At 39.5% G+C, this 14251-nt stretch overlaps 1 long non-coding RNA gene across 1 annotated transcript; it reads right to left on the bottom strand.

The window, feature by feature from the left end:
• Window positions 1–10159: 10159 nt before the first annotated feature.
• Window positions 10160–14020, bottom strand: LOC111821229 (uncharacterized). The gene is made up of 3 exons (XR_002824673.1): window positions 13968–14020; window positions 13085–13227; window positions 10160–10264 (listed from the first exon to the last, which is right to left on the bottom strand). It is a non-coding gene; the product is annotated as an uncharacterized LOC111821229 (long non-coding RNA).
• Window positions 14021–14251: the final 231 nt, after the last annotated feature.

Consider the following 14251-nt stretch of genomic DNA (forward strand, 5'->3'; position numbering starts at 1 on the left):
CTAGATGGTGCCCAGCTACCACCAATGACTGCCCTGATAGGGAACACAACAGAAAGTCCCTGACAGCGCAGGACAAAAGTAGGGTGCAGAACTCAAATTCTAGTAAAAAGACTAGATTTACGGTTTGACTGAGACTGGAGGGACCCCAGAAGACATGGTCCCCAGACGCTCTGTTAGCCCAAAACTAAAACCATTCCCGAGGACAACTCTTCAGATAAAGATTACACTGGACTATGGGACATAAAATGATACTCCTGAAGAGTGTGCTTCTTAGCCCAAGTAGATACATGAGACTAAATGGGCAGCTCCTGGCCAGAGGCAAGATGAGAAGAAGGCAGAGAGGGACAAGAGCTGGCTGAATGGACACAGGAAATCTGGGGTGGAAAGGAGGAGCGTGCTGTCACAGTATACGGAGAGCAACTAGGGTCACATAACAGTGTGTGTAAAGTTTTTGTATGAGAAACTAGAATTGTAAACTTTCATTTAAAGCACAATTTTAATAAAAAAGAATAAAAAAGACTTCCTCATATTTCGAATCATTTTTATAGCATCCTTGCTCTTATGTTTGGTATGTAATATCTTCTCAAATCTCTGAAAATACTAATTAAAGGTTGTTGGTTTTTTTTTTCAGATAAGTTTACTTCTATTCTGTGAATTATTTCTCTGTCAGCTTTGTGGGATCCTTGTCACTAAGAAGTGTCTGCTGACAAGCGCACACATTTATATAATTACTCAAGGTCACACTCCTGAACTCCAGATTTATATCTTTAATTGCCTAACTCTACTTTGACATTCCACCCAAAACCAAAAAAAAAAACCCCTTGCCGTTGAGTCGATTCTGACTCATAGCAACCCTAAAGGACAGAGAAGAACTGCCCCATAGTTTCCAAGGAGTGCCTGGCAGATTTGAGCTGCCGACCCTATGGTTAGCAGCGGTAGCACTTAACCATAGTTGAACTGATATTTTTCTCCAAACTTGTTTTTCTTTTATCTCAGTAAATGACACTAACCTTCACTTAATTGCTTAAGTCAGAAAGCTAGGGGTAATTTTTGACTGGCCCTATTTTCCCTCACCTATATCTAATACATTAATTCTTAATGATTCTATCTCCTTAATATTACTCAATGTTCCCTACTTTATTGAAGAAACATAGTTGGTGTAACTGCTGGCATCTCCCCCATGCATTTAACCACTCCATCACACGGAAGATTTAGTGGCCCGTGATTTGTAAATTTGAGAAGGACAAACTGGGCATGCCCAGTTCAGAGCTGCTAGCTGCCTACAGAAAGGCACACATTCTGATCCTCCAGGGATAGTCTTCCCCAAAAGATGTCCCAGGTTGGATTCCCCACACAGAGATTAGAGTGCAGGATGGTTATTAGGGACAGCTTTTGGAATCGACACCTGTGGAAGGGAAGGGAAGGGAAAGAAAGGGAAGAAAAATAACAAGATGTGGCAGGAAGAGATGGGATGGAAAGATATGGGGAGAGATGAGAAGAAGAGGGAAGGAAACAGGAGGGAAGGGAAAGAAAGGAACAAGATTGGGCAAAAGGAGGAGTCGAGCTGAGGTTCAGCTTCAATAAGGGCCTCAGCTGACATTTGCGGACCTCCAAAGCTGGGATGACCTTGTCTCAAATTCGGGTTTGGGGGTGAAGCTTTTGCATTCTCCACTATGATGCAGGCCTCCCAGGAAGGGGGTGTGCCTTTTGGGGCAGCGATTCTTTAACCAAGAACATCACTAAAGAGGGCTGCTATCTGAGAATGTCAGCCAGCAGCATTCCCAGCAATGGAAGAATCAGACCTCTATTAGGGTGGCACACCCTGACGTTCACCTCAGAAAGATCTGCCATAGTCTAGGGGTCTAGCTAACATCTCATTTGACTTTCACACTTAGCTTTTATCAGCAATAAAAGGGCATGTTTTGGACTCCATCTGCCAATCCTTTGTTTTATTGCTTAATTTCCTCAGAGCCTAGGCTTCTCAGTATCCTTATCGTCACTCGCCTTGTTGTTAGATGCTGTCAAGTTAGTTCCGACTCATAGCAACCCTATGTACAACAGAACGAAACACTGCCGGGTCCTGTGCCATCCTCACAATTGTTATTATGCTTGAGCCCATTATTGCAGTCACTGTGTCAACCCATCTCATTAAGGGTCTTCCTCTTTTTCGCTGACCCTCTACTTTACCAACCATGATGTCCTTCTCCAGGGACTGGTCCCTTCTGATAGCATGTCCAAATTGGGTGAGATGAAGTCTTGCCATCCTCTCTTCTAGGGAACACTCTGGCTGTACTTCTTCCAAGACAGACTTGTCACCTCCCTAGATCAGGCCATCTTCATCTCTTTCCTGGACTACAGCTGCAGTCTCCTATCTGGCGGTCCTACCTCCATTATTACCCTACTCCATTTTTTCCCATACTTTAGCCAAAGGGAGATTTCAAAAGCACAAATCTGATCATCTCATTCTTATGTTTAAAACTCTTCCCGCCTTCCCACTGTCGTCAGGGATTATTTCTAATCTCTTTAGCAGGGCAGACAAGCTGGCAAGATTGGTTTGAGCTTACCTGTCTAGCCCAATTCTCTAAACATTTCTTTACCCCTTCACCTCTGTACTTGATACTTCAGCAAGTGAGAAGTACTTGCAGTCTCCATCAACAACCAAATGATTTTTTTTTTAAATTTTGCTGTGCTTCAGGCGAAACTTCACATCTCAAATTAATCTGTCATTCAAAAATTTATACACACATTGCCCTGTGACACCAGCTGCAATCCCCACCATGTGACAACATGCTCCCGTTTTCCACCCTGGGCTAGATAAGAATTATCTTCAGTGAAGAGAAGGACAACACACACTACACTTAGTCCAGTTCCTGCCCTTTATCTCTGATTTTTAAATACTTCCTCAGACTAGAATGTATTGAACTATTTCCTTGTCTGTTTTCCTCACTTGGCTGTAAGCATCTTAGGAGCAGGAATACTTCCCTGTTCTTGTAACAGGCATTCAATACATGTAAGATGAATGCATGAATATATCTGGAAAGAAATTATGGCCTGTTACATGCCTATGTATTAGCACTGGACACTAAACATAAGAAGAAGTGTTTGATCTTACTATTAAAATTATAATTGAGGCTAGCAAGGATATGGCAAAATAGGTACTCCAATAGACACGGATATCAGAAAAGCATTTCAGCAATATGTAACAAGAATCAAGATGCTTAAACCATGAGCCCTAATAATTGCACATCCAGAGATCTAGCCTATCTAATCAGAGACAGAGGTAAACTTTATGTATAAAGGTATTCATCATAACATGTTCTTCTATAATACTTGTACTCTTGAATTGTTTATATATTCTACAATGAGCATATTTTAATTTAAAAATGAGCAAAAGTTCATAAAATGTGGACAGAATTAGAGTTAGAATTTGTGGGAACAGTCTCCAGGATAGCCAGTGACTCCCAGTTCCTGGTATCCACAACCTTGTACAGCTCCCTCCCACATTGCACCAGAGTTGCTCTGTGTGACCAATAGAATATGCTAGAATTGATGGCATGTGACTTCCAAGACTAGGCTATAAAAGACACTGCAGTATCCCTCTTGGTCTCTCTCTCTCTCTCAGGCCACTTGCTCTTGGGGGAAGCCAGCTGCTATGTCTGTTGTGAGGGCACTCTCTGGAGAGATACACATGGCAAGAAACAGAGGCCTTTCACCAAAACCACGAGTGAGCTTTGATGAAGAACCTTCAGTCCTAGTCAGAACTTCAGAAGACTGCAGCCCCAGCCAACATGTGGATCTTGAAGCCTTATGAGAGACCTTCAATCAGAAATGCCCAGTTAAGCTTTTCCTGGATTCCTGATCCACAGAAACTGTGAGATAACAACTGTTTGTTGTTTTAGGCACTCATTTTTTTTTACTGTTGTAAAAATATATATAATACAACATTTGCCTATTTAATGTTTTCTCACGTGTACAATTTAGTGACATCAGTTACTTTAATCATGTTGTGCAGTCATCCCAATATCCATTTTAAGCTACTAAGTTATGAGTGGAGTGACCAACTTCCCAGTTTGCCCATGACTGAGGGTTTTCCTGGGACATGGGACTTTCAGTGCTAAAACTAGAGAAGTCCCAGGCAAACTGGGATAATTGGTCACCCTAATTTTTTCTTAAACAGCTTTATTGAGATATAATTCACACACCATAAAATTTACCCATTGAAAGTGTTCATCGTCACAATAAATTTTTTTAAGTTTACAATTTAATGGTTTTCGTATATTTACGTACTTCCTGGTGCGGCAAATGATTAAGTGTTCGACTACTAGCCAAAAGGTTGGCAGTTGGAACCCACCTAGAGGTGCTTCAGAAGACAGTCCTAGGGATCTGCTTCTGAAAGGTCACAGTCTTGAAAATCCTATAGAGCAGTTCTACTCTGCATACGTGGGGTTGCCATGAGTTGGAATTGACCTGACGGCCAATAACAGTAATAGCATATTCACAGACTTATGCAACCATCATCACAAATTTAGAATATTTTCATCACCCTAAAAAGAAACCTCATACCCTGCAATCTCTCTGTCCTTCCCATCCCTAGGCAACCACTAATCTACTTTCTGTCTCTTCTCACCCTAGTTTGAGGATAATTTATTACGCAGCAATATCTAATTAATACAGGTTATGGGTAATGGGATGAAGGATGATTTCTTTTCCATTATTCTTTTCTTTATACTTTTCTGAATTTTACAAATTTTCTACAATAAGTATATTTTCATTTAATGTAAGAAAAAAGCAGTAATATTTTGGCTTATTGAAAAGATGATGTAAGATTTCACAGGAATCTGTTGTTTTGTTCCACCCAGCATCCTTCTACCTCCCGTTTTTCTAGTAACAGCACTACCCTCTTCTTTGGGGAAGTGCCTTTCACCAACTCTAGATGGTTTTGATGTGGTCGCCAGACAAAGGACAAGGTGGATACATGACTCAAGCTAGAATGATCCAATTTTCTTTTCCAATAATTTTTGAATCCTGGGTAGTGGCACACAAGATATTTAAAGCCAGTCATCGGGAGGCAGATTTCCCAAAAACTGGTTAAAGAATTTTTGCTTCTAAGATCATTATAACCTTCCTAGTTCCTGTTCTTTCCCCTAGGTCATTCAGCACCTCCTTTACTTCTGTAAGCTACTCCAATGTGACTCCATAAATCTCTTTTTAATTTAAGTTAGTTTCTGTTGCTTGCAACAAAAGAATTCTAACTAGCCCAAATAATAATAAAGAACATTTGGCAGAGGGGTAGGGTGGGGAGGGGGTGTCGTTAACCCTCTGGAAAAAATTGATAAATCTACTATTCCAACACAACTGTCTTGGTCATCTAGTGCTCCTGTAACAGAAATACCACAAGTAGATGGCTTTAACAAAGAGTAATTTATTTTCTCACAGTCCAGTAGCCTACAAGTCCAAATTCAGGGCATCAGCTCCAGGGGAATGCTTTCTCCATCGGCTCTGGAGGAAGGTCCGTATCATCAGTCTTCCCTTGGTCTGGGAGCTTCTCTGTGCAGGAACCTCAGGTTCAAAGGACACACTCTGCTCCCAGTGCTGCTTTCTTGGTGGTATGAGTTTCCCGTGTGTCTCTGCTTGCTTCTCTCTTTTATATCTCAAAAGAGATTGGTTTAAGATACTATCTAATCTTGTAGACCTCATCAGTACAACTGCTGCTAATCCATCTTATTACATCATAGTGATAGAGTTTACAACACATAAGGAAATCACATCAGATTACAAAATGGTACACAATCATACAATACTGGGAATCATGACCCAGCCAAGTTGACAGATATTTTTGGGGGACACAATTCAATCCATGGCAACAACTTTTTATTTTTTCAGATTGCCTATTGGTCCATTTTTACATCGTTAGAAACATGGTGTGCATATTGTTTTACATTTAGATTGTTCTATCTAACATTATACCTGCAAAATTTTTTAGTGTTTTATAAGGTCTTCCATTCATCATTTTTAATGTATGTTATTACCTTGTGTTGATATAATTTATTAAATTTTGATACAGTAATTGGATATTTGGGTTCATTTTATTTTATTTTATTTTTTTGCTAGTAGACATAATGATTAAAATGAACAGATTCACAGCAAGATTTGTGCTTCTGGTGGGTTATTTCCTTCCTTAGGATAAGTTTATAAAATTGAAAAATGGGTCTGCTATGGTATTATCCTTGTTCCTTTCATGTATTTGATGTGTTGCTTTGTAAACTGAAAGGTGCTTTTTGTGCTACAAGTAATTTTCTGTTTTGTATGTTTGGATTTCCATTTATAAGATATTCTTAGATCAGGCAAATTCAGATGAATGTATGTACTTGGTTATAAATTATGCTCTGTGTTATGACTGTTATGCAGGCATTCGTGCGATTACAACTTTTTAAACTAACTTTATATCGAGCATAGCATACATAAAGAACATGGTATGAATCATAACGGTAGAGTCTCAATAAATTTTCACAATGTGAGCACACCCATGTAACCACCATGAAGATCAAAAAATAGAACATTACTATTACTCCAAAACCAAAAAAACAAACCTGTTGTCATTGAGTTGATTCTGACTCATAGCGTCCACATGTGTTACAGAGTAGAACTACTCCATAGGGTTTTCTTGTCCATAATCTTTATGAAAGCAGATCACCAGGCCTTTCTTCTGCAGCCCTGCTGGTTGGGTTTGAACCACCAACCTTAAGTTTAGTAGTCAAGTGAAAATTGTTTGCACCACCCAGGGAACTTACTGGCACTCTAGAAGTCTCTTGATACTCCCATCCAATTATCACCTTCTGTCCGGTAACCACACCTGACTTCTGTCACTATAGCTTAGTCTCTTCTGTTTTTGAACTTTAAATAAATGTACTCTTTTTATGGCTTCTTACATTCAACATTATGTTTATAAGCTCCTTCCATGTCACTCTCTATAGTAGTAGTTCATTCATTTTTATTGCTGTGTACCGTATTTTTATGCAAATAACGCACATCTACTATGTTTGTCAACTACTCCCTCTCCCTGCGAGGTATTTTTGTAAATGTGCTATGCTATTTTTTTTTTTTTTTTTTTTACAGCAACATGTAAAAAAATTGGCATAGCAGCACTAATGAAAATACCTTTCAGGGGAGGGAATAGTTCGCAAATGTAGAAGGTACATGTTATTTGCGTAAAAAGGTAGGTAGTGTTGCGTTGTGCAGATATACCATATTTATTTACCCATTCTACTATTGATGGACACTTGGGTTGTTTCTCAGTTTGGGCTACCACAAATAAGACTGGAATTGCTGGGTCATAGGTTATGTGCACGTTGAGTTTTCTTAGATACTGCTAAACAGTTTTCCAAAGTGGCATACCAATCTGCATTCTCACCAGTAGTGTATGAAAATCCCAGTTGCTTCATATCCTCACCAATACTTGGTATTTTCAATCTTTTCCATTTTAGACTTTCTGATAGGTGTGTAATGGATCTCATTGTGATTTTAATTTGTGCCTTCTCCTATACTTATTGGCCATTTGGATACTTTCTCTTATGAAATACCTGTTCAAGTCTTTGGCCCATATTTTGAATTAACTTTATTGAGATATAATTTCATACAATAAAATTCACCAATTTTACAAACATAATTCTATAATTTTATAAATGTATACTATAATGTAACTACCATCACATTCATAATATTTCCATTACCCCCCAAAAGTTCCCTTGTGTCCTTTTAAAGTCAATTCCCTTCTCCTAACCCCTGACCCCTGGCAATACTGATATGCTTTCTGTTACTGTAAGTTTGTCTTTTCTAGAATTTTATGGAAGTGGAATCATTCAGTAAGTGGTCTTTTGTGTCTGGCTTCTTTCACTGAGCTTGAAAGAATGCTCTTTTCAATGCTTTTGAGATTTCATCCATGTCACTTCATGTATCAGTAGTTCATTCCTATTTATTGCTAATAGTATTCCATTGTATGAATATACCACTGTTGCTTATCCATTTACCTGTTGATGGACACTTGTTGTTTACAATTTTTGGCTGTTATAAATAAAGCTACAATGAACATTCAAGTACAAGTCTTTATGTACGTGTATGTTTTCATTTGTCTTAGGTAGATATATAGCAGTGGGGTTACTGGGTCTTATGGTAAGTGTATGTTTAACTTTATTTTAAAAAATTATCAAGCTGTTTATAAATGAGATACCAATTATATTTCCACCGGCAATATATGAGAGTTACAGTTGCTCTATATCCTTGCCAACACTTAGTATTATCAGTATTGTTAATGTTAGCCATTTTGGTGGGTGTGTTATGATATTTCATTATGATTATAATTTTCATTTCGTTGATGACTAATGATGTTGAGCATCTTGTCAATTGCTTATTGGCATTTATAAAGTGTCTGTTCAAATCTTTTGCCCATTTTTAAAATTGAGTTCATTTTCATTTGAGGTCTTATTGAGTTGTAAGAATTCTTTATGTAGTCTTGATACAGAGTATCTTTATCAGTTATATGTCTTACAGATACTTTCTTCCAGACTGTGGTTTGCATTTTTATTTTCTTAACACTATCTCATGAAGAACAACAACAAAAAAAAATTTTATTTTCACGAAATCCTATTTATTATTTTTCCTTTTATTTGTTATTCTCTTTGTGTCCTATTTAAGAAATTTTTGCCAAATACAGTCACAAATCTTTTTCTCTCTGTCTTATGTTAATTTTTCCATAGATACATGTTGTGTCATATAATAATAGTTGTAATTATTCTTTTAATGTCCTTAAACATTTTTCTTGTCTGATTTTACTGCCTAGAATCTCTAGCATAATGTTGAATAGAAATAATGATACTAGGTATCCTTATCAGCACACCAATCCTGTCTTCTGCTGCATTCAGTTTGCTGTTAAACCCAAAGCTTGCATTCTTAATTTCAGTTATTGTACTTTTCAGGTCTAGAATTTATTTTTATGAATTCAGTTTCTCTGGTGAAAGTCTCTACTTTGTTATTTATTTTCTTGAAAATATTAATCATGCTTATTTTTTAATGGAAAGCCTTTATTTTAATTGTTTATTGTTGTTGCAAATATACTGCTCCTGGAAATATACACAGCAAAACATACACCAACCCAACAATTTCTACATGTACAATTCAATGACAATGATTACCTTCTTCGAGTTGTACAACCATTCTAATCCTCCTTTCCAAATTGTTCCTCCCCCACTAACATAAACTCACTGCCCCTAAGTTTCCTATCTGAACTTTCAAGTTATCGTTGTCAATTTGATCCCATACAGCTAGTTCTTCAAAAGAGCATAATGCTCAAAAAAACCCAAAAAAAACCAAACCTGTTGCCGTCAGGTGGATTCTGACTCATAGTGACCCTGTAGGACACAGTAGAACTGCCCCATAGGGTTTCGAAAGAGCGCCTGGTGGCTTCAAACTGCTGACCTTTTGGTTAGCAGCTGTAGCTCTTAACTACTACAGCATCAGGGTCTCCACAATGCTCAAGAATCATGTTTATTTTTAAGTTTATGTCTGACAACTCCATTATCTAGATTACTGTATTTTTACTCAAATAATGCACACATTCTACATTTGTTTGCCAACTGCTCCCACCCCTAGCAAGCTATTTTTGTAAGCACACTATGCTATTTTTTTACAGCAACATGTAAAAAAAAATTGGCATAGCAGCACTAACGAAAATACCTCACGGGGTGGGGGGAGGGAATGGTCAGCAAACAAATGTAGAAGGCACACGTTATTTGTGTAAACATCAGTACCTGTGGGCCTGAGCTATTGTTTTTCATTTTAGTCCTGTTTTTTGGTATTCCTAGTAATTCTTTATTTAATGTTGTACACTGCGTACGTGCAGTGCAATGGGTTTCTCTTACATATGGCCTTTCTGGCCTTGGGTTTATACTTCTGCCAAAGATGATTGGCTGGGCCACAATCTTGCTAAGGATTGGTTAGTCTTCTATGCAAATAGGATGCATAAAGCTACCCAGTAGGACTAAATGATGTCATGGGAATCGGTCGAGTACTATGCAAATTAAGTGACTGTGGTCTACTGAATGGATTGGTCAGTTCTGGTCTTGGTGTGAGGACCATGCCTTGAAATTGACAAGGAGTAGGCTTACCTAAGGGCCAATCCCACAGAGATTGAGGGGGAACCTCATACCATCAAGAGGAGCCTGAAGACAAGCACATCTTTTGGACTCAGGGTTACTGTGCTGAGAACCTCCTAGACACAGGAGAAAGAGAGCTGTAACACTGGAGACAGCATGAAACAGCGAGAAATGGCAGCAACCACAGCACAGCCCAACGACAGAGAAACCACAGCAGCAGTACAACCAGTGGGAGCTAGGAGACGGGCGCGAGGCAGCTGCAGAGGGCTTGCCCACTCACCAGAGTGACAGGGAGCTGAGCACCTTTAGGCAAGAGGCTTGCCGGTGGAGTGGAGTGTCTCCAGGTACTTATCTGTGGAACTAAAGAACTGTAACACATGCCTGAGCAGGGCACGGGCAAGAGAAGGCCAAGTGGGCACAGTCAAGAAGCAGCTCTCAGCTGTCCTGATTGAAAAACTGTCTCCTGTCTCCTGAGTAATATCCTGTTATTTCCAGGTTGATCCTGATCCCAAGTTGTAGCCTGTTAATTCTCTAATAAACCACATAATTGTGGGTATGGCCTGTGAGTACTGTGTGGCCATTGTAACAAATTATCCAACCCAGCTAAGAAGTACAGAGTGCCTTGTTGGCGGGGAGGAGGGGGCTGGTGTCAGAAATGGTTAAAAAGTTGGAGAGTGGAAGTATGTCTGACCTCTACCTCATAGGAATCAGCTTTGTGCTGATCTTGATTCTCATCTCTCCTTGTGGGTGGATGTAGATGAGGTCTGATGCTACTAGACTACAATATGAAACATTGTAGAGACTCTAGGTGATAAGTCTTCCTTCAGAGAATATTTATTTAAGTTTTTACCGGGCAGATTAGGGACATATCACCTTAATTCAGTCAGGGGTTGAGTTGTTCTAAAGCTTTATTTCAGTCTATATAAGACAATTTTGAGTTTTTCTTTACTTTGAGGGTATAATTCTTCAGAAGTTCCAAATTAGAACCTGGGGTTAGCAAGTCCCTTCTTCTTGGAGGACCCTTAACTCCAATTTTTGTTTCCCTATCATCCTGAGACTGTTGAAAGCTCTCCTGAGCTTCTCATTCTCTTTGCTGTTGCTATTAGCCTACACAGTTAGGAAGTAGTAAATGCCTGGAGGGAGGAGGGGGAGTCTTACAGTGTCAGGTACTCCTCTCCAGGTTTCTTATCTCTCTAGGACCTTAGCCCAAGTCCTGGTTATCTTAGTCACCTCAAACTCCAATTTTTGTCTCCCCTGTCCTGTGACATTTTTGGAATCTCTGCTTACCTTCTGCTTTCTTCTGGGCTTTCTGCTAGGCTTTTCGGCCCCTCACTCTCTCCTACTACTTAGGAATTGTCAAATGTCTCAAAGTAAAAAGTAATGTAGAATGTTGAGCTCTCCTCAAAGAGTTTACTTTTTCTGCAGAATTTTGGTCTCTCAAGTTTGGGCTTCTTAGGTAGTTTTTAAATATTTTCAAACACATGTGTTTTTTACATTTTTCCACCTTTTCAAGTTGTTCTTGGGACGGTTTGATTTGCTATCAGCTAGTCTTTTACAGATGAAAGTGTAACTCCCTTTCTCAAGTGATTTAAAGCACAAACATCTATTTTCTAACCTTAGAACAACAAAATGTAGCATCAGTTAAGCCACATGCTTGGGCAAGTGTCCTTTAGCGGATATAATATGAGAATTAGTCATAGAGATTTTAATTTTTGAAGAATACTGGTCTTCAGTCATACCCACTAACATGGGATAGTACCCTAGCAACAGTTAGAGGAAACAAATTCTATAACAAATGATTCAAAGTTTTAGATTGTAATCAATTATTTGATCACAGCCAGCTTTAATTTGCCGTCTTTCAAAGACTATTCTGTGACAATTTAATGTATTGAATTGCAAATATGTATTGAAACCATTCTTGGATAAAATAATAAGAGAAAAAAACACACACACACACACACACACACACACACACACACACATTCATTCTTAAAAATAGCCATCTCTCTTACGAAAGTATTCTATGTCTAAGTCCATGCAGGTTTCAGAAACTATCCTAGCTGCTTTGGTTATCTATTGCTGAATAACAAACCACCTCAACATTGAGTTTCACAATTCTGTGGCTTGATTGGGGTTCTTCTGACTTAGGTGATGTCAGCAGAGACACTGGAACTGGCTAGAAGATCCAAAATGTGCTCACTCACATGGCTGGCAGTTAGTGCTGGAAGCTCAGCTGGAGCTGTCAGCTGGGGGCTGTGGTTGTCCTCTACATGGCCTCTCCATATGGCTGCTTGGGTTTTTTCACAGTATGGTAGCCTCAGGATAGTAGGACTTCTTACAGGACGTCTAGCTTCTAGAGTACAAAAGTAGAAGCTGCCAGCTTTCCTAAGGTTTTGGCCTAGAGCTAGCAAAGCATCACTTCCACTGCATTCTGTTGACTAAAGCAGGTTAAAGGGTAATACACTAATATTCCATAAAACACTAACCCCTTCCTGACCACACACACATACACACACACACACACACACACACGACTCCCAGGGAACCAACAGTCAGGTTTAAGAATTACTATATTTCTTCATTTTCTAAATCAAATCAATTTTTTTTTTTTTTTTGCTCAGCCTCCACCCATCTCAGTTGTCAGGAAAAACACAAACTAGAAGACTGAGGATAAGCCTCTTGTCATTACTTATGGTCTCCACTAAAATGCTCATTATCTGAACAAACATGACTTAATGCATAGTAGTTGCCTCCACTCCTCACAGAATCTGTCCATGCCATGACATCTGTTCATGCAAAACAGAGACACTGGCGCTTTCGTCAAGGACTCCATGATCAGTGTGCTTATTTTTTGTTTCCAGCCATCTTTGTGGGCATCCTCATCAGAGGTCTAAACCATTCTAGTCTGTTATTTTGGAGTGGGTATAGATTCTCACCATTTATGGAAACTACCTCCTGTCTGGTCCTCTTTTCCTTCTGGGTTCAAAAGATCCAAAATTCTCCTAGAGTCAGGCCATTCTTCTTTCCTTGGAGCCCTTCTCCTCCGAGGTCATTGAGTCTTCTGCCTCCCTGGGCCTACCTACCAAAAAACCAAACTCACTGCTGTCAAGTGGATTTTGACTCATAGCAACCCTGTAAGAGAGAGTAGAACTGCCCCATAGGGTTTCCAAGGCTGTAAATCTTTTTTTTTTTTTTTTTGTACTTTAGATGAAGTTTTACAGAACAAACTAGCTTCTCATTAAACAGTTAGTACACATATTGTTTTGTGACATTGGTTACCAACCCCACGACATGTCAACACTCTCCCTTCTCGACCTTGGGTTCCCTGTATTACTAGCTTTCCTGTCCCCTCCTGCCTTCTAGTCCTTGCCCCTGGGCTGGTGTGCCCCTTTAGCCTCATTTTGTTTTATGGGCTTACCTAATCTTTGGCTAAAGGGTGAACCTAATGAGTGACTTCATTACTGAGCTAAAAGGGTATCTGGGGGCCATACTCTCAGGGTTTCTCCAGTCTCTGTCAGGCCAGTAAGTCTGGTCTTTTTTTGTGAGTTAGAATTTTGTTCTACATTTTTCTCCAGCTCTTTCTGGGACCATCTATTGTGATCTCTGTCAGAGCAGTTGGTGGTGGTAGCCAGGCACCATCTAATTGTACTGGACTCAGTCTGGTGGAGGCCATGCTAGCTGTGGTCCATTAGTCCTTTAGACTAATCTTTACCTTGTATCTGTAGTTTGCTTCATTCTCCCTTGCTCCCGACAGGGTGAGACTAGTAGAGTATCTTAGATGGCCACACACAAGCTTTTAAGACCCCAGATGCTACTCACCAAAGTAGAATGTAGAACATTTTCTTTATAAACTATGTTATGCCAGTTGAGCTAGATGTTCCCTGAGACAGTGGTCCCCAGAGCCCTCAGCAAGGCTGTAAATCTTTATGGAAGCAGACTGCCACATCTTTCTCCTGAGGAGAGGCTGGTGGGTAGGCTTTAGAGAATCACCGTATCTTCACCTCCCTCTAGAGCAAGGGAGGCCCTGGCTACTCTGTAGAGAAGAGAAGGAAAAAATACCTCTCATTCCTCTGTGATGAGCCAATAGACAAGAAAACAAGATA

The sequence above is a fragment of the Trichechus manatus genome, unplaced genomic scaffold (genome assembly GCF_000243295.1).
Source record: "Trichechus manatus latirostris isolate Lorelei unplaced genomic scaffold, TriManLat1.0 scaffold00005, whole genome shotgun sequence".
Lineage (NCBI taxonomy): Eukaryota > Metazoa > Chordata > Mammalia > Sirenia > Trichechidae > Trichechus > Trichechus manatus.